The sequence below is a fragment of the Bos mutus genome, chromosome 6, assembly GCF_027580195.1.
Source record: "Bos mutus isolate GX-2022 chromosome 6, NWIPB_WYAK_1.1, whole genome shotgun sequence".
Classification (NCBI taxonomy): domain Eukaryota; kingdom Metazoa; phylum Chordata; class Mammalia; order Artiodactyla; family Bovidae; genus Bos; species Bos mutus.
Window position 1 is genome coordinate 67,297,357 of NC_091622.1, and position 21,031 is coordinate 67,318,387.

General features: G+C 38.3%; 1 protein-coding gene across 5 annotated transcripts in view; it reads right to left on the reverse strand.

The window, feature by feature from the left end:
• The window catches only part of FRYL (FRY like transcription coactivator), a 268,832-nt gene that overhangs the window by 150,783 nt on the left and 97,018 nt on the right, over positions 1-21,031 (reverse strand). For 2 of the 5 annotated variants that reach the window (XM_070372371.1, XM_005897619.3), the window contains exon 1: positions 12,846-12,863. The exons of 2 other annotated variants lie outside the window; for them this stretch is intronic. The gene's annotated coding sequence lies outside the window, so the exon portion shown is untranslated. Of the gene's footprint in view, positions 1-12,845; positions 12,865-21,031 lie in introns of those variants that run through there. One more of the 5 variants, XM_070372370.1, reaches the window with a different exon arrangement.

A 21,031-nucleotide genomic window follows, 5' to 3' on the forward strand; every position in this document is an offset into this window, starting at 1 on the left:
ATTTGCATACTACAAAAATAAATAGATCTAGACACAGAACCTACATCTTTTACAAAAACTAACTCAAAATGGATCACAGATCTAAATGTGAAATGCAAAACAATAAAATTCCTAGACTATAAGGAGAAAATCTAACAGTTCTTGGGTTTGGTGATGACTTTACAGACACAACACTAAAAGTAAGACCCATGAAAGAAAAATTGATAAACTGAAGCTTTATTAAATTAACTTCAGCTCTGCAAAAGATATTGTTAAGAGGATGAAAATACACAGACTGGGAGAAAACCTTTGCAAAACACGTATCTGGCATCCAAAATATATAACAATTCTTAAAATGCAATAAGAAGATAAACTATCCAGTTTTAAAACAGACAAAACATCTGAACAGACTGCTCACCAAAGACATACAGATGACAAGTAACCATATGAAAAGATGCTCCATATCGTACATCTTCAGAGTAATGCAAATTAAGACAACAATGAGATACCACTCTGGATGAAAAATGTCACCTGCTCTATCAGTAAACAAAGGAAGTTGTAGTTATGAAGCCATCAGCCACTGCAGAGCCCTCAGGTGTGCACTCTGAGGAGATTCAGGATGGAGAAAAACAGGATACTGGCCCTAGATAATTAAGGTACATATCAAAGGAATGATTTCAATAAGCCCAAATGCTTCCATCTTCCCATACATAGAAAAGTGCTAAGTTCATTAACTTCAGATGTCTGCTTTTCTTTAATTAACAGCAAACTTTTGATGTTCAGATTACCTGGCTTTTTGTTGTAAAAACTCTAATATATATCCTGACTCCTCCTTTACCTCTTAGAAGCAGTTCTTCAAAGCTATCTGAGAATCTGCCTCCCAGACCTAAGTCCTCAGCAAGTCTGCCAAATAAAACACAATTCTCAGTTTTTAGGCTGCACTTTTTTTCTTTTTTCAGTCAACAGCACTACACACCCATCATAGTGATCAAAATCCACAACGGTGACAACAACAAATGAGCCTGTGGGACAACAGGGACTCTCTGTCATCACTGGTGAGAATGTAAAAGGGAAGACAGTTTGAAGGATCCTCACAAAATTATATTCTTATCAGAGAACACAGCAACTGTGTTCTTTTGTATTTACCCAAAGGAGTTGAAAATATATATACACAAAAACCTGCATGCAAATGGTTGCAGTCGCTTTATTCCTAACTGTCAAAACTTGGAAGCAACCAAGATGTCCTTCAGTAGGTGAATGGATAAGCAAACTGTGGTACATCCAGACAATGGAATATTGTTTAGTGCTAAAATGAAATGAATTACATAGCCATGAAAAGATGTGGAGGAAACTTAAATGCATGTCACTAAGTGAAAGAGGCCAATCTGAAAAGGCTACATGAAAAGGCTATATTCCAACTGTATGATTCCAACTATTTGACATTCTAGAAAAGGCAAGACTATGGAGACAACTTAGATGAGTGACTGCCAGGGGTTAGAGGGAGGGCAGGATAAATCTGTGGAACACAGAAGATTTTTAGGGGCATGGTACTATTCTATATGATACTGCAATGCTGGACACATGTCATTATAAATTGTCAAAGCCCATATAAAGCACAACACCAAGACTGAAGTTGTAAACTACGGGCTTTGGGTGATTATGATGTGTCCCTGTAGGTCCATCAATTTTAACAAACGTATCACATTAATGTAAAGTGTCAACAGGGCCCTCCCTGCTCTTCCCAAATGGGCAGAGCAGGGAGGGCAGGAGAAGAGGTACGTGGGAACTCTCTGTACTTTCTGCTCAAATTTCTATAAACCTGAAACTGCTCTTTATAAAAAAGTCTATTAATTTTTCAGAAAAGAAAGAAAGGCCTATTCTATTCCTGTCAGCTAGAACCAAAGGTGCCTGGGAAGAGCCACAATAAACAACAGCCCAAGCCAAAGCTTAAAACAATAATGTATTGGATTAAGCTAAGAGGAAAAAAGAAAACAGTTTTAAGTCAATTAAAATAAAACATCAAAAACACACATCAGGTTACATGGTAGATAAATTGAACATAGAGACAAAGGTAGTAGAATCAGTATTAGGGAATAAATGAAAATTTCAACTTTTGGGGAGACCAGTTGGATTCATGTATCTTTCTACCAACTATCCAAAGCAAAACTGTACATTTGAAAGCAATTATTTCTGAAGAGGAAAAAAGAAAATATAAATAATGTGCATGTTGAACATGTTAAGAGATAAATTATGAAAATATCATATGATGGCTTCAGTGCACAAACACAATTTGCTGCATAAGGCAAGGAAAGTGATCGTGTTAGTCACTCAGTCGTGTCCAACTCTTTGTGACCCCATGAACTGTAAGCCGTCAGGCTCCTCTGCTCATGGAATTCCAGGCAAGAATACTGGAGTGGGTTGCCATTTCCTTCTCCAGGGGATCTTCCTAACCCAGGGACCGAACCTCAGTCTCCTACATTGCAGGCAGATTCTTTACCATCTGAGCCACAAGGGAAATCCACTTAGCCAAAGGCAAGGAACGTATACCTCAAAATTCCTTCATAAATTTAAGAACCTCATACCAGACACTATTCGCTGATGATTTTGGATACATTATTTAATATTTATTAAGACAGTTTGCATAGTATCTTATTTTATGCTAACAAACCAAATCTTATTTCAAGTGATAAGCTGGTAAATGGCCCTCTTTAAAAAAAAAAAAGTCCTGATTTGTAGCATTTGCTAATTTCCATTGTTCCATCACTCCCATTATGGATGATTTCAAGCCATCAATAATTTAACAACCAGCTGGTAAAATTCCTGGAAGGAACTAGATCCAAAACATCACATCAAGTTATTGTTCATGTACAACAAGGAAACTGCCTTCTAATTAAAGTTGATTGTCCCATTTGAATGGAATGTGGACTTCAGTCCTCAGTTTAAGAATGTTCAGATCAGTGGCTTTATGTCCTCCAAAACTGCCAGATTTTGATATATCCATTTTTCCTCCTTAAAAGTCTGTATTATTAACGTAATATTTGCTTAGAATAACTATCCCAAGTCAAATATTGTTGCATCTTCAAATTCATTTACATAAAACAGGCTAAAAAAGAAAAAGTATTCCCATTTTGATCAGACATATATTTACCACTATTTTCTTTTAACTCTCTTTTAGTCTCATTTACTCCATTTAAACCTGTCCAACTGGAATTTATTTGCGGTGTTACACAATAAAGATTTTAAAGTTTTTCATTAACATTTAATTGGTTCTTCTCAGTATGTTTACTAAAATTTTGTCCCTGATTTTCACTATCATAAACTAAATTCATACTCAAATATGCTTTCTAGTTTGCTCATCAACAATCAGTTTTGTATCAGTACCATTCTCTTCATTACTGTAGCTTTATAATAGGTTTTATTATCTGTTGGAAACAAATACTCCTGGTTTACACATTATCTTCAGGAATTTCTCATTTATTGTCATTTACTTATACTTCCAAGTTTATACAAACCTTCACAAAATAATTAGAAGAAAACTGACACCTTAATTAACTTCTTATCTAGAACCTGGCATACCCTTACTAATTTGTCTTCTTTCATGAACCCAAAGAAAAATGTCTATTTTCCTTCATAGGAGAAACTCTCCAATTCTTCTGTTTCTAAATACTTTGTCTATTCTGTGTAAATGAAATTATTTTTCCTCACCACTCAATCCAAAGATTTTGCTTCTGGATGAATTTCAATGGATAGAAAAAATAAAACTTTTGCTTGTTCTTTGGACAGCTGTTCATAAAATGTTTATTTATCCTAGGCTAAACTATTCCCATCGAAAACAATTTCTAAACATAGAAGTTCCTATGACATCTTTGGCACATTTCCAACTTTTTTTTTTTTTACTTTAAATCTACCACAGTAATATTGTTTACTATAAAGATGAAGAAAAAACGACCGATCATCTAAATAATCCATTACTCACTCAGCCAGAGTCTCCCTGTGGTTATTATTTTTGAACCTTCAGAATCTTGGCTAGGAAACTATTCTATAAATTTAGTAATAACGTGGTATTTTAAAAATATGTATGGATCTAAGAGTCAGAAGATGAGAGCCCTAGACTTGATTTGGCTACTGAGTGTCATTATAACCTTGGGCAAAATATTGAAGCTCTCTAAGCTTTGTTCCCCCTCCAAAAATGAATGAATGAGTTTTAGCTCAACTGTGGGTATGGTATCAGAAGCAACAAAAAAGTTGTTTTCATTTTTGTTCTCCATTCTTCTGCCCATAAAAATTTTTTACTGCCAATGAAAAACCCACTGTGGCAAACCCTCCTCTGGCCAGACATAAGCTTGGGCACCACCACAGCACAGCCGTAAAGTAAAAATATTGGGTTGGCCAAAAAGTTCATTCAGCTCATAGAAAAACCCAAGCAAACTTTCTGCTAACCTAATGTATATGAATACCAGAATCCTACAGTAAACATACCCAGGTGTTTCATCCAGTAAACGTACCCAGACCCAGGGAGAGAGAAATAACTACATATGGCTGTGTACCCGTTTTTCTTCAACTTACAAGAAAGCGAGCAGAATCTAAACAGTTGGGCTGAGTTCTCTATACCCTTGAGGCTGATAAGATGTAAAGAGACCAAGAAAAAACAGACTTTCTCTTAATATTTTAACTGGTTGCTAACTAAGAAAGGCTCACGGAGCCTGCATTTCCTTCCATCACTCTTGGGATTACACTTTAAAACAGTCATATAGCTGTATGGCCCACACACTTAAATTAGCTGACAAAGAAATTTACTGGTATCCAGCAGAGACAAAAGGAACAAAATATTTACCATACACCAGCAGCAAATATCATTGTAGATTTCAAAACACCAAATCTATTTCAATTAAAACAGAAACTAAACAAAGATGCTGATTCTTGCCTTACCATTCACTACTGTTTTAAAGTTTACAGGATAATAAGTAAATGCAATAACATAATAAAATGAAATAATTATTATAAATATTGAGAAAGAAGATATGAAATTTATTAACTAGCAATTATCACGTAGAAATGAAAATAGATAAAAACTTACTCACATATATAAAATACATAGGTATAAATTTAATAAAGAAGCATAGAACTTACATAGAGGAAACGACAAGAACTTCTTAAAGAACATAAAAAGAAGACCTGAACAAAGATAAGGACAAACTTACAGATAAAAGCATTTGTTCTTTTAAGTGCCAATTCCCAGAAAATACGTTAATTAGTACAATTCCAATTAAGATTTCAGTACAACTTTATTTAGGTTGCATTAGAGAAAATTATCTTAGAGTATACTAGATGGTGAAGGACAGGGAAGCCTGGTATGCTGCATTCCATGGGGTCACAAAGAGACACAACTGAGCAATTGAACAATCCTAGGAGGAAGGCTCCCTAGGTGGCGCTAGCGGTAAAGAACCTGATTGCTAATGCAGGAGACATGCTGCTGCTGCTGCTAAGTAGCTTCAGTCATGTCCGACTCTGTGCAACCCCACAGACCGCAGCCCACCAGACTCCTCTGTCCCTGGGATTCTCCAGGCAAGAGTACTGGAGTGGGCTGCCATTTCCTTCTCCAATACATCCATGCACGCTAAGTTGCTTCAGTCGTGTCCAGCTCTGTGCGACCCTATGGACAGCAGCCCACCAGGCTCCTCCGTCCACAGGATTCTCCAGGCAATACTGGAGTGGGTTGCTATTTCCTTCCTCATAATGAGATGCAATGCAGTTTCAATCCCTGTGTTGGGAAGATGGCCTGGAAGAGGGCGTGGCAACCCACTCCAGTAGTCATGCCTGGAGAATCTCATGGACAGAGGAGCCTGGTGGGCTACAGTCCACAGGGTCACAGAGTTGGACACGACTGAAACGACTTAGCACGCATGCACATACTAAAAAAAAAAAAAAGCATTTAAAAATAATACAAACACTATTGTCTAAATCAAAAGATAACTATAATCAGAACAGACTATAACTATAATCAGAATATAACTATTATCAAAATATAGTATAAAATGTATAACATCACTAATCACGAGAGAAATGCAAATTAAAATCACAGTGAGATTATCATCTCACACCTGTTAAAATGGCTATCATCAAAAAGGCCACAAGTAACAAATGTTGTCAAGGATTGTGGAAAAAAGGAAACCCCTTGTATACTATTGATGGGAATGTAAATCGGTGCTGCCACTGTGGAAAACAACATAGAGGTTTCTCAAAAAACTAAAAACAGAACTACCATATATACCAACTGGGTATATTTTCAAAATAAAGCAAAAATACAAATTCAAAAAGATACATGCACCCCAGTGTTCTCAGCAGCATTAATAACAATTGCCAAGATGTGGAAGCAGCCTGTCCATCAACAGATGCAGGGATAAAGAAGATGTGGCGTATATGTATGTCTGTGTATGTGGAATACTATTTAACCTTAAAAAAGAATGAAATTTTGCATTTGTAACAACATGGATGGACCTGGAGGACATAATGCTAAGTGAAGCAAGCCAGACAGAGGAAGACAAATACTGAATAACATAAGTTATATGTGGTATCTAAAATACAACTAACTAACTAATGAAAAAGAAGCAGACTCATAGATATAGAGAACTAGTGATTTTCAATGGGGCAGGGAAGAGGAGAGGAGTAATACAGTGGCAGGGGATTAAGAAGTAAAAACTACTATGTATAAATAAATTACAAGGATACACTGTACAACACAGGAATATACCCAATATAGCATAACTATAAATACAGTCAACCTTTAAAAATTGTGAATCACTATATTGTATACCTGTAACTTATGTAATATTGTACATCAAATATACTTAAATTTAAAAAAACTTAGTAAAATAGGTAAAATATATCTGTCTACATATAAATAATTATATCAGAATGTTATGCAAAAGTAATCAACTCAGTGAATATTAAATGTACATAAACCAGATTAATATAAAAGATTGGAGAACCTTGCCAAAATTTCAGAAAAAGAATTCACCATAGCAAAGGTAGAAGAAAAGGGGGATTTATTTAGTAATAATTTTAGAATATCTTGCTACTCATTTGCAGAAAAATAAATATATTCAAAGACCAAATTCCAGATGGATATGAAGTAAAAATGTTTTAAAGTCTTAGAAAAGAATTCAAAATCAACATGCATAATCCAGGAAAGAGGAGACCTTTAGTGAAGATAGAAGGCCCAAAATTATTTAAAAAGAATGCCTTTGACCAAAGAAAATTTTTAAATATTTATAAGGAAATGATACTGTAAACAAGAAAGGACAAAAGTTGGGGGGAAAGTAGAATGTAGATGACAGAAAATATAAAATATTCAAATTTACAAGAGAAAGACAACGCAATGGAGAAAAAATGGCAAAAGATATAATTAGACAATTCTCATAAGAACCAATCTAAAAAGACAACAAACATATGAAAAAAATATTCAGACTTTGTACTGGCCAGAAAATGAAAATTAAACTTGCAGTGAGCTTTCACTTTATACACAAATATTAAATTTGTGGCAAATATTCAAAAGAATAATTGGATGTATAGCTGAAAAGGTACAAGGAAATTAACACAACACATTGCTGATGGAAAAGTCCTGTTCAACAGTCAAGTAGGGTGGACAAAGGATGAGTGTTCTGGCCCCTATAGCAGAGCCTGGGCAGATAATAAATTTCTTTGATCTTTAGGCTCTCCATCCAACTTCCTGATTACAGTTTAACTTTGTATGACCTACCCCACAAGCAGAGCAAAGAACGGTCGGTCTGCCAGCTCCAGCATTAATGTTCTTTCACTTGGCATATTTCTCATTGTGAATTAGTAAATTGGCACACGTAAAAGCTTGTCTCTGTCAGAAGACTGTTTATAAAAATTCTGCCCCTTGAGAAAGATTTCACATCCACTCTCAGCATTCTGGCAGAGTCAGGATTTCCTGACCTGATGGTGGTCTTTGCTGGCCTTCTCTGGCAATTCCTTAAATCAGAATCAAACTCTCTGGAGGGAGACCCAGGCATCTGTATGTTTCTGAAAACTCCCCAGCGTGACTCTCTTTTGCTGTGCTTAGTTGCTCAGTCGTGTCCAACTCTTTGGGACTCCATGGATTGTAACCTACCAGGTTCTTCTGTCCATGGGGATTCTCCAGGCGAGAATACTGGAGTGGGTTGCCATGCACTCCTCCAGGGAATCTTCCTGACCCAGGGATCAAACCTGTCTCCTACATTGCAGGCAGATTCTTTACTGGCTGAACCATCGAGGAAGTAGCCAGGGTGAAAACCACTGCCTTTCACTATTCTTCCAAAGCAGAACATTGGTTCCACACAATGATTTTATTTAAAACTAATTTTGATGATAAAAAGTTTCAAAAACACCATAAACAAGGAAACCTACTTATATAATATCACAAACAACATCCATCAGAGTTAGATGAATGCATGTCAGGGACAGAGCTCTAGGGAGCAGAGTAAAGGATCATTTATAGGATAAATAAAAAATCTAATTTTAAAAAGTTATGTATAATTCTCTCAATTCATACTAGAAATCTTAAACTGATTTTTCTCTCAGGCTTTCAGTCTCTTCACTTTACTCACTATCAATGACCTAAACCACATATCTCGGTCGCCAATCAATCTTTGCCTTTCATTATCTGTTATTTCAAAGAATAAAGTTTCAGTGATATAAACTTAAAGAGTTATCACTGATTTCTCCCTGTGCCCTATATTTCATATCTAGTCTAGCCATCAAATACCATGACTACTAAAAGTAATCCCCACTTCCTTTTTCTGCATAGCTGAACTTTCTGCATAACTGAATTTTTAAGTTCAGGTCCTAATAACAGTCTACGTAAACTCGTTAAAAGTCTTCCTTCACAGTCATCCCCTGCCTCTCAGATGATGAAATATCAACTTCACATAGCAGCCAAAGGGACTACTTTATATTTGAACCATGTGTGTGTGCCTGCCTTCTAAGTCACTTCAGTCGTGTCCGACTCTTTAAGATCCTGTGGACTGTAGCCCACCAGGCTCCTCTGTCCATGGGATTCTGCAGGCAACAATACTAGAGTGGGTTGCCATGCCCTCCTCCAGGGGATCCTCCCCATCCAGGTATTGAACCCACATCTGTTATGTCTCTTGCACTGGGAGGTAGGTTCTTTAACACCAGCACCTCCTAGGAACCCCATATTTGAACCATACTAGCACGTGAGTCTGAGTGAAATCCGGGAGTTGGTGATGGACAGGGAGGCCTGGCATGCTGCGATTCATGGGGTCGCAAAGAGTCAGACATGACTGAGTGACTGAACTGAACTGAACTGAGGCCTTTATATTGGAGAAGGAAATGGCAACCCACTCCAGTATTCTTTCCTGGAAAACACCATGGATGGAGGAGCCTGGCAGGCTGCAGTCCATGGGATAACAGTCAGACATGACTGAGCGACTGAGCAGAGGCCTTTATATATGGAGACCCTGGTAGCTCAGACAGTAAAGAATCTGCCTGTAATGCAGGAGACCTGAGTTCGATCCCTAGGTTGGAAAGATCCCCTGGAGCAAGGAATGGCAACCCACTCCAGTACTCTTGCCTGGAAAATCCCAGGACAGAGGAGTCTGGTGGGCTACAGTCCATGGGGTGGCAAAGAGTTGGACACAACTGAGCAATTAACACTTTAAACAACACAAGGGCCCTTATATGAGCTTCGCTGGTAACTCAGAGGTAAAGAATTTGCCTACAATGCAGGAGACTGCAAGAGACGTGGGTTCGATCCCTGGATTGGGATTCAGTATTCTTGCCGGGAAAATCCCATGGACATAGGAGCCTGGCAGGCTTCGGTCCATGGGGTCACAAAGAATTGGACACAACTGAAGCGACTGAGAACACACGCACACAGATCCTTATATATCAAACATCGCAATGCAGGGCCTCTGTACTCTGCAAAAAAATGCACCACTAACCTTACTTTCAAGAATATTACTAAAGCCATTTTACTGGAGTCATCGTTTTCTTTTCTTCCACAGTCTCCCTACAATAAGAATGGTTCAAAACTTTATGTGAATTTTCTTCATCTTTTTTTTTTTTTAGAACAATTTTTTAAAGAGCAGTTTTTAGGCTCACAGCTAAATTGAGAGGAAGGTACAGAGACAACCCATATACTTCCTGCTCCCACACATGCATCCTTCCCCCATAATCTACATCCATTAGTACACTTGCTGCAGTTTATGAGACTACATCGTTATCACCCAGAGTCTACATTAGGGTTCACTCTTTGTGTTGTACACTCCGTAGGTTTGAACAAACGTACCCCGTATGGAACAACTGACTGGTTCAAGCTTGAGAAAGGAGCACAACAGGGCTGTTTGCTCTCACCCTGTTTTGCAAATGCTAAGCACATCATGAGAAATGAGAAATGCTGGGCTGGATGAGTTACAAGTTGGAATCAAGATAAGCAGGAGAAACATCAACAACCTCAGATAGGCGGATGATACCACCCTAATGGCAGAAAGCAAAGAGAAACTTAAGAGCTTCTTTTAGGAGGAGAGTGAAAGAGCTGGCTTAAAACTAAATATGAGAAAAACCAAGATCATGGCATCTGACCCCATTACTTCCTGGCAAATAGAACAGGAAACGGTGGAAGTAGTAACAGATTTCCTCTTCTTGGGCTCTGAAATCACTGCGGATGGTGACTCCAGCCATGAAATCAGAAGACGATTGCTTCTTGGCAGAAAAGTGATGACAAACCTCGTCAGTGTGTTGAAAAGCAGAGACATTACTCTCCCGACAAAGGTCTGTATAGTCAAAGCTATGGTCTTCCCAGTGGTCACATATGGGTGTGAGAGTTGGACTGTAAAGAAGGCAGAGCGTCAAAGAACTGATGCCTTTGAGCTGTGGTGCTGGAGAAGACTCCAAAGAGTCCCTTGGACAGCAAGGAGATCAAAACAGTCAATCTTAAGGAAGAGCAACCCTGAATACTAGCTGAAAGGACTGATGCTGAAGCTCCAGTATTTTGGTCATATGATGCGAACAGCCAACTTACTAGAAATGTCCCTGATGCTGGGAAAGATTGAGGGTAGAAGAAGAGGGTGTCAGAGGATGAGATGGTTGGATGGCATCACTGATGCAATGGACATGAACTTGGGCAAACTTCAGGAGATGGTGAAGGACAGGGAAGCCTGGCATGCTGTAGTACGTATGGTTGCAAAAAGTCGGACAAGACTGGGCCACTGAATAACAATATCCATCATTATAGTATCATACAGAGTAGTTTATTTTCCCTAAAAATCCTCTGTGCACCACCTACTCATCCCTCCCTCTCCCAATCCCCAGCAATCACTCTTCTTACTGTCCCCATAATTTTGGCCTCTTCTAGAATGTCATACAGTATGTAGCCTTTTCAGACTGGCTGCTTTCACTTAGTAATATGCAATTATGTTTCCTCCATGTCTTTTCATGGTTTGATAGCTCATTTCATTTTAGCACTGGATAATGTTTCATAGTCTGGATGTACCACAGTTTATTTATGCATTTATCTACTCAAGGACATCTTGGATGCTTCTAATTTTCGGCCATTATGACTAAAGCTGCTATAAACATCAGTGAAGCTTATTTTAAACAACAAAGATCCACTGAATACATCTAATGTAAATCTCTTATTTGTTATTATGTTATCAGTTCAGTTCAGTTCAGTCGCTCAGTCGTGTCCAACTCTTTGCGACTCCATGAATCAAAGCACGCCAGGCCTCCCTGTCCATCACCAACTCCTGGAGTTCACTCAAACTCACGTTATACTGTTACTATATTGCATGTTAACGGATATTAATAGATTCTTCAATTTTTGAATGCCTTTGCTAACTAGGTAATTTATGTTCTCTTTGACCAATGAATATATCTCTGAAATCAATGTCAATGAGAACATAAATTATGCTACCAAATTCATTTTATAAAACCCTAGTTAAAAACTTCCTTGACCTTTCATATTTAACCCAAGACCTATCGTTCTTAGTCTTAAATAGGTCCCATACCCATGATTAAGTGAGCTAATATTTTGTAAAGCATTTAGAAGAGTACCCACCAACCCACCCACACGGGAGGCATTACATACACGCTTGCTAAGGAAATAACATTTATTTATTCCACCTTCCTCTAGTGTCTGATCTACTGCGGTAGTAACCTAATGGCACCCTACTCCAGTACTCTCACCTGGGAAATCCCATGGACGGAGGAGCCTGGTAGGCTCCAGCCCATGAGGTCGCTAAGAGTCAGACACGACTGAGTGTGAACTTTCACTTTTCACTTTCATGCATTAGAGAAGGAAATGGCAACCCACTCCAGTGTTCTTGCCTGGAGAATCCCAGGGACGGGGGAGCCTGGCGGGCTGCCATCTATGGGGTCGCACAGAGTTGGACATGACTGATGCGACTTAGCAGCAGCAGCAGCAGCAGTAACCTAATGCAGCTTCCTATACATGCTGCATCCCTCTCTCATCCCCTTTTTTGTCCCCAACCCATGAAAAATGGAACTCTGATGAAATCACCTGAACCACTGTCACGAAGTCCATCAATGGCTCCCCCTCCATTTTAGGTTTAAGATCAAAATATATGAGAAGGTCTTTAGGATATGTGGTCTGGCCTCTGACAACCTTTCTAGGTCATTCCCATCACTCTCCCCCATCCCTCAGCTCCAGTCAAACTGCTGTATTTCCTCCTACTCCCAGCACATCATATTCCTTCTACCCAGCTACTGCCCCCTGAAACTGTCAACTATTTCTTCCTTCACATTTCACTCAAGTCTCACTGTGTGTGTGTGCTGAGGTGCTCAGTCGTGTCCAAATCTTTGCAACCCGATGGATTGTAGCTCACCAGGCTCCTCTGTCCATGGGATTTCCCAGACAAAAACACTGGAGTCGGTTGCCATGTCCTCTTCCAGAAGATCTTTTTGACCCAGGGGTTAAGCCTGCATCTCTTGCGTCTCTGGTATTGGCAAGCAGATTCTTTACCATAGTGCCATCTGGAAAAAGTCTCACTAGATCAGGGAAATTTTAAAATTGAAATATGAAGGATTAGAAGAAGTTAGTTGGATTAAAACATCTGGGTGTGTATATATGCCTGTTTGTTTTTTTGTAGGGGGAGTGTCTTAGTGCACCTTAACTTGTCTGTGCCCCTATCTACTCTTTTGTAAAAGCATCAGTTTTTAACAGATAAATGGACAATTAAAATATGGTATATTCATACAATGGGATATTATTCAGCCATGAAAATAATCAAGTACCAATATATCCTACAAATGGATGAACCTTCACTTCAGTTCAGTCGCTCAGTCGTGTCCGACTCTTCGCGACCCCGTGAATCGGAGCACGCCAGGCCTCTCTGTCCATCACTAACTCCCAGAGTGCACCCAAACTCATGTCCATCAAGTTGGGATGCCATCCAGCCATCTCATCCTCTGTCGTCCCCTTCTCCTCCTGCCCTCAATCCCTCCAGCATCAAAGTCTTTTCCAATGAGTCAACTCTTCACATGAGGTGGCCAAAGTATTGGAGTTTCAGCTTCAGCATCAGTCCTTCCAAAGAACACCCAGGACTGATCTCCTTTAGAATGGACTGGTTGGATCTCCTTGCAGTCCAAGGGACTCTCAAGAGTCTTCTCCAACACCACAGTTCAAAGGCATCAATTCTTTGGCGCTCAGCTTTCTTCACAGTCTAACCCTCACATCCATACATGTCCCCTGGAAAAGCCATAGCCTTGACTGGACGGATTTTGTTGGCAAAGTAATGTCTCTGCTTTTTAATATGCTATCTAGGTTGGTCATAACTTTCCTTGGATGGTCATAATATTTCCAAGGATGAACCTTGGAAATATGGTAAGTGAAAGAAGTCACAAAAGAACATCTATAGCATGATTCCATGTATGTGAAAGGTCCAGAAGAGGCAAATCTGTACAAACAGAAGTCAGAAGACTTTACCAGAAGTTATGAATATGTGGTTTCCTTTTGAGGTGATAAAAATGTTCAACAATTAGAAAGTAATAATTGTTATACATACAATTCTGTGAATACACTAAATACTATGAAATTATATACTTTAAAAGGATGAATTTTATGGTATGTGAATTATATCACAATAAAGCTGCTTTTTTTAAAAAAGCAATAACAGCTTTTCTCAGATTATAAGGATTATAAGAGATTTAAAGTATGTGTATGTTATTGAACACACACACGCATTTACACAATTATACTATGCACTTAACACATACTAGACCCATAAGTACTTCAATAAATGGTACATACTATTTTGAGGAAATAACACAGGTTTTAACTGAAATTAGATGAATGCATAATTGTGCTTTTAGGATTTGATTTTTACTATTTTTGCAATCCAAGAAAAACATCTGGACATTAAAAACACTGCTTATGAATTTTTACATTGTGTAAAAATCCAAGTAAATTATGCAAATCTAATTTTTAACATACTTTATCTTACTCACATTTTAATTTATAAAACTGTGGTTAAATAAGTCCATTTATTTCTTCTATGTCTGTGATAAAAACTGAATTCTTTGAAACACTGTCACAAAATTATGAAAGTAAATTCTATAAATTAATATATTTACAAGAGGCAGTATATTGATAATAACTGTATCTGTTACCTTACACTGCAGATATATAACTAAATAGATCTTAGTACTAATTCTTGCCTTGTCTTATCAATTTTAGAGAGCTAAGCTAATCTTTAAAATGATAACATCCTCACTACACTGCTGGTTTAACAGAATGTTCCTGATTCAGTTTTTAAAAGAAGTAATGCCTAAAACTGTTGGCACAAAGACAAAATCCTGAATTTAGGCCATATGAATGTCACTTCATTGTTGTTACTGAAAGAAATAAGCTCAACTATAATCAAACTTCAGCAGTACTGCATCAACATTCTGCCAGCTAAGCAGGCCTTGAAACCAGAGGGCCTCTAGCAAATAATATAAAATGTGGCATCGATCATTAATACAAATCATGGCAAATGCATCTACATGAAACATTATTATATTTAATGATAAAGAATTATAATATATATTGCTAATAAGTTATTTTCAATAACAAAAATCAGATCTTTCTCTTTCCTTTTTTCTTTGGAGGATAGGGGCAATATTTGAAATATATATAACTTATTTAACAGAAAAATTACTTTCCATCTCTTTCTTCTCCCTAAAAGCTATTAATAAAGCTAGTTTTTCTCAGCTTTTCCCAAGGAATTTACTGAACAGAATTTAGTCAAACATTATTATCTTTTTTAATCACTGAGGGATCCTTCTATGCATTCCTACTTCAGAAACTGTTCCCCTGAGAGACATCACTAGTATAATAATAATCACATAGTCTAAGAGGGCTCGTATATTTGTCCTCCTACCTTTTTTCCTATTATTAATCCATTCCAACAAAAATGTGTGCAGCTCTAAGCTTTATCTTAATTGCCTACACATTTATCAGAAGTTAAGTAAGCATTAAGTCTACAAAGAAAAACAAAACCACAACCAACCTATGCCCTTCGGGAGCTTATCCTCAAGTAGCAGAGGAAGACATGAACGGTGCGGTTAGTGTAGCGATAACACTGATATTAAAGTGAAGAACAGAACAGACTACACACTTAGTATCTGGCTGACTCAAGAAAGGGTAGGTCTTCAAACACGAGTAAGAATTCACTGTGAAGCAGACAAAGAGGTGAGGGGGTAGGAGGTGCATTCGAGGCAAACGCAGCCGCAAACAGTAAGGCACGGCATGCTCCAGGAACCAGGTGAGTGTGGCAAGAGAGAAGACCAGCAAGATGAGCAGGGCTAGATGACGACAGGCTCCACCACACAGGGGACAGGAAGACTAGGCAGTTAAGGAGGGGAGAGACTCTAGATGCAGACATTTAGAAGGGGCTCCGGGCAGCAATGGGGAGGATGCAGAAAGGATGGAAAAGAAGCTATGGCCATACTCCAGGTGATAAGGCAGAGGCCTGAACTAAGGCAAGTTAAGCGGTGGTGGCAACAGAAGGCAGGAGAGACTAAGGACACTTCAGAAGGTAGAATTCAGAAGGCAAGTCTTGGTGAGTGACTCAAAGGGCTGAGTCAGAAACCTGGTTTCTGGTTTGGGGAGACTGTGGGTGGCTGTACTGCCTACCACCATGGGTAGCATCTTATTATTCAAAACTGAATTCCAATAAATGCCTTTTCTGCTAAGTCTTCTCTGCCCTCTGTGGTTCAATATGATTCCTTCCACCCTAGGATTCCCTGTGTCTATAGTGTGTACCAGATATTTGGTTAAGTCATAATGCATACATAACATTTTTAATTTAACTTCCTTACTGTGAACTTTTCATGTATATTTTCTGTCCCTGAGTAAACTATCAATAGAAGTTCCTTATAATCAAATATCACAAGGTTACAGAGCAGTATATACTCAATAAACGCTCGCTGATTCAAGTGTTGTGCTTGTGTGTGCTTGTGCTTAGTTGCTCAGTCGTGTCTGACTCTTTGAGACTTCATGGACTGTAGCCCGCCAGGCTCCTCTGTCCAAGGAATTCTACAGGCAAGAATACTGGAGTGGGTAGCCGTTCCCTTCTCCAGGAGATCTTCCCAACCCAGGGATCGAACCTGGGTCTCCCACACTGCAGGTGGATTCTTTACCATCTGAGCCACCAGGGAAGTCATATTATGAATAGATACTGGGAAGAGATAGATAACCACTGTCCTTTTCTAGGGTCTTAAGACTATCCTCTCTCTCTCTCTTTAAATACAGTAGGGCTAAATGAGGATTAAAATTTTTTAAAAAAAGATATCCACAGATGCTGGTGAAATAAAAATATTCTCCCACTTTCCAGGACTAGGGCAGACATGGTTAGGGCCGTATTGAACAGTGAGAGCTGTCACTTCTTTTCAGTAGTTAGCCACTGTTTTAAAACTATTAAAAAATATCTTTAAGAGATTTGTACCATGAATGCCCAAGGGCAATGGGATGCCCACAAACCGAATCATTTTTTTACTAACAGTGAACAGCAAAGGTTTTACAAACATCTGTTTTGGGTTCACTCTTGGATTCAAGGAATATGACTGCATGAGATTTGGCTGTGGATGGTTATATGGTTCATGTAATGACATGTAGAAATGTTTAAATGGTCACAAAACAAAATAACCACATAGTTCACAAGCATCTAAACAAACTAAGTTTTTATAGGACAAGCTGCTGTGTATAATCTAATATACACTGTTTCTCTATAAGAACCCATTTATAGCTTCATTCTCACTACAAAACTGTCTTACTATTTTTAAAAAAGTACATGGTAGGGACGGGGGAAGAAGGGAGAAGGAGAGGGAAAAATAAAAAAAAATTAACAACCAGAGTCTAGTTTATTTTAGTAAATATGTATTCCATAGTATCTTTTTAAGTAGTAAATTATTTAATTTAAATTAGTCAGTAATTATAATTCTCCAATATTTTAACTATGTGTATTCACTTAGAAGCTTTCCTCATACAAAGATAATTTTCTGCCATCTGTCACAATAATATCTCCATATGGAAGCATTACTTACATATCAAAAATAAAAGAGAAATAAGAGATTGTAAATGTAGTATATTTGGCATAATACAAATCTCAAATTATAGTCTATAAAGTTCTATTTTAAGAAGTCCTCCATATCAACATTTGCTCTTTTATATTATTTGATTATAAAACAAAACTATATCAAATATTTTGGTTAGAGAGTTAGCCAGAAAAAATTAAATTTAGTCTCTCATATTTTATTCATTAGCTTGCTTAGACATGGACAGCACAGTTGGGAGTAAGAACAACTGGGTTCTAATTCCAGTTCTTTGCCACCATATGACCTTGGAAAAGTCACAGTTTTTCTATCCTTCAGTTTCCTTTGGGCAAAACAGATATTACAGCAGAATTTCTGCTTGTTTATTACTTTATTAGTCTGGTATCATTTTATTAAGATACTTTTCACAGAAAAAAGAAAGAAAAGAAAAACAGACTATGATAATAAATAATTTTCATAAGTGCTTTGAGATCTTCAGAGACAAGTGCCACTGGAATTTACTGGAAAGACTACACAAAATCAGTATTTGCCAAGTCCATATATTAGGAAGGAATGAATAAAATAAGAGCTCAGTGATATTGGTTTTAATGACTTATCTGAACTTTGAAATACAAAAGTATATCATCCTGAATGTTCTTTATCCTAAAATTGAGTACACGTGAAAATTACTCAGTGTAACTTCAGGACTATGAGAAAGTTGCAGTCATTACATTACACTGTCTGATGCTTTAAGATAGCTAATGCTGCTTCCAATCAACATTTCGTGCAAACATAGCTGTGGAATAGTACTGGTATCCGATAACCCTGCAGACAGAGATTAGAGCCTGTTATCTTTATTCCCCATTTTTGACCAATAGAGAGAAACTTTGCCAGAAGGACACAAATTAATAAGAAAAGCCCAGACTGGTCAGAGAATATTTACTCATTTTACAGCTGCCAGCATGTGCGCACCCAGGTTGCTCTAGCTATCTTACTGATTCTTCATGTTATTTTCAACAGCTTTCATTCAATTTGGATGGGGCTAAAGAATTAGCATGCAAGAAATGGCAATGATCATACCTCAAGCATTTCTCCTGTTTAGGCAAATATACTTACAGCTGCTGCTCCAGGACTTTAACAAGGACTTTATGCTAATTTCAAAAAACACAGAATCCTGTAGACTCAACATTGTGTCCCAACTGGCTGCAGTAGCAGCGGTAGCAGCAGCAATGGATTTGTTGATCTCTCTCTGAGCCGCTGTCCCTTCTGCTTTCACAGGCAGCAGAGTTTTGGCCCACAGAGCCTCAGCTTCATTACCATGCAGTCTCGCAGTGACGCACAACTATAGTGGAAATGCTGCTGAATGCAGATGAACTATTCAGCTGAATAAAGCCTTACAAGTTTATCACAAGTGCCCTGAAGGACACCCTCACCTTTCCTGCTGGAGATACACACGTGGCCAAAATCACCAGCTCTGTTTATTGTCCCCGTTATCAGTTTTGATGAGCTGTGTCTCTGGCTGCTTTCAGTGTAGTCGCTACTGCTAGTAAACAGACAAGGGTGGCGCTCTGCCCTTGGGTGCCAACTTTTCTAGCTCAGAGCCTCAGAAGTCAGAAACAAATTTGGATCCAACATTAAGATCTTTAAGTCTCTTCCTATAACAGCTGACCCTCTCTGCTGCCAAAAAAGCATCGGAGGTGTTTATTCCACTTCAGTCAGTTTCTCTAGGTGATTTTCATAGTCAGTTCTCTCCACCCCTCTACACACCCAGGCAGTAAGCAGTGACTTTCTCAGCGGGCTTATGATGATGCAGAGTCCACTGCCTCACTTAACCCGCCAGAGAGAACGCTGGCTAATGGAATCAAAGGATGATGTAATGAACACCGTGGCTGAGCTTCCATCAGCCTCTAAAACTGCTCAGCTCAGGACAAAGTTTCCTCTGCTACAGGCAACTTATTCAAAAGAGAGAACTCTATTAGAATAATGGGATTATTTTAAAACATAGGGTCTTCTATTCTTAAAACAGGACATAATTCCTCTCAAACTCTTATAGTCAGAATACCAGTAAATAGTGAGAAATCCTCTGGCCAAACAAAACACACGTTTTAAAAACTTCATTCTATAGAAGCTATTTTTAAATGGAAAGCTAACACTATTGAAAGTCTGACTGCTCTTCAAAATAGTAGAAATATTCTAAAATCAAACCTGACAAATAATATTTGGTGTTAATATCATAGGAAAAATGTCTTGACCTCACAATTTACCATTACTCCGAAGATCAGTATTGGGGGGAATGGAGGAAGGTGGTATTTTTCCATCTGTGGCAATACATTTGTACTCATCCATCTATATACTTCTGTATCCTTTAAATACCACAAGGAATAAGTAAATTTCATGATCAAAGTCATAACTGAATGGATTAATTCATAGCCAAAAGGCTAGGCACTATATTAAAAGCTAAAAGAATATTCTTCTATGCATAATACATTAAGGGGAAAAGATAGTCATATTCATTAAGACACATTCAGTGGTAATAGTATTACTGAGAGCATCATTTAAAGCTTATTCCTTCAGAGTAGTCCAGGAACTCTGGAATAAGTCTGCAGCCATTCCTACCCCTGACAGATCTAAAATTGAAATCCAAACCAAGGCTACAAAGGATAACCACACAGAACTCCAATACCACAATACTGTTGTTTCAGCACATCTTCTTGATCAGACACATCTCAGGATCAGGGAAGAACAAGGTTTCTCCTGGCCTAACAGAGCACAAGTGCCTCAAGGAGTTGCATGAACAAAGGGTACTCCATAGTCCAAAAACACTGCCTACAACATCCATTCTTGAACATTAACAATGTATGTCAACCAACAAAAGGCTCTCGGTTATACACAAACTGGTTCAATTTTTCCCTTTAATTAAATATTCCCCAAAGTGATTTGACAATATAATCCTTTTTTCATCAAATGGCTGTATTTGATGAAAAAAGGATTAACTCTATTAACATAGAGTCAGGGAATAAGCTGATCTAGACCCAGACAACGGAGAAGGTGATGGCACCCCACTCTAGTACTCTTGCCTGGAAAATCCCACGGATGGAGGAGCCTGATGGGCTGCAGTCCATGTGGTCACGAAGAGTCTGACACGACTGAGCAACTTCACTTTCACTTTTCACTTTCGTCCATTGGAGAAGGAAATGGCAACCCATGCCAGTGTTCTTGCCTGGAGAATCCCAGGGACGGGGGAGCCTGGTGGGCTGCCGTCTATGGGGTCGCACAGAGTCGGACACGACTGAAGTGACTCAGCAGCAGCAGCAGCAGACCCAAACAAACTACACCAGTCAATGTCAAGACACAGAACTGAAGCATGTCAGCAAGCAGATAAGTCAGAAGGCGTACACACAGATATTTTATCATAGTTTTTCTACCACTACTGAGCTAAGCCTGTTAGTCTTACACAAAACTTAAAAGCTACTTAATATTATTTGTTCCACCAAAGTAA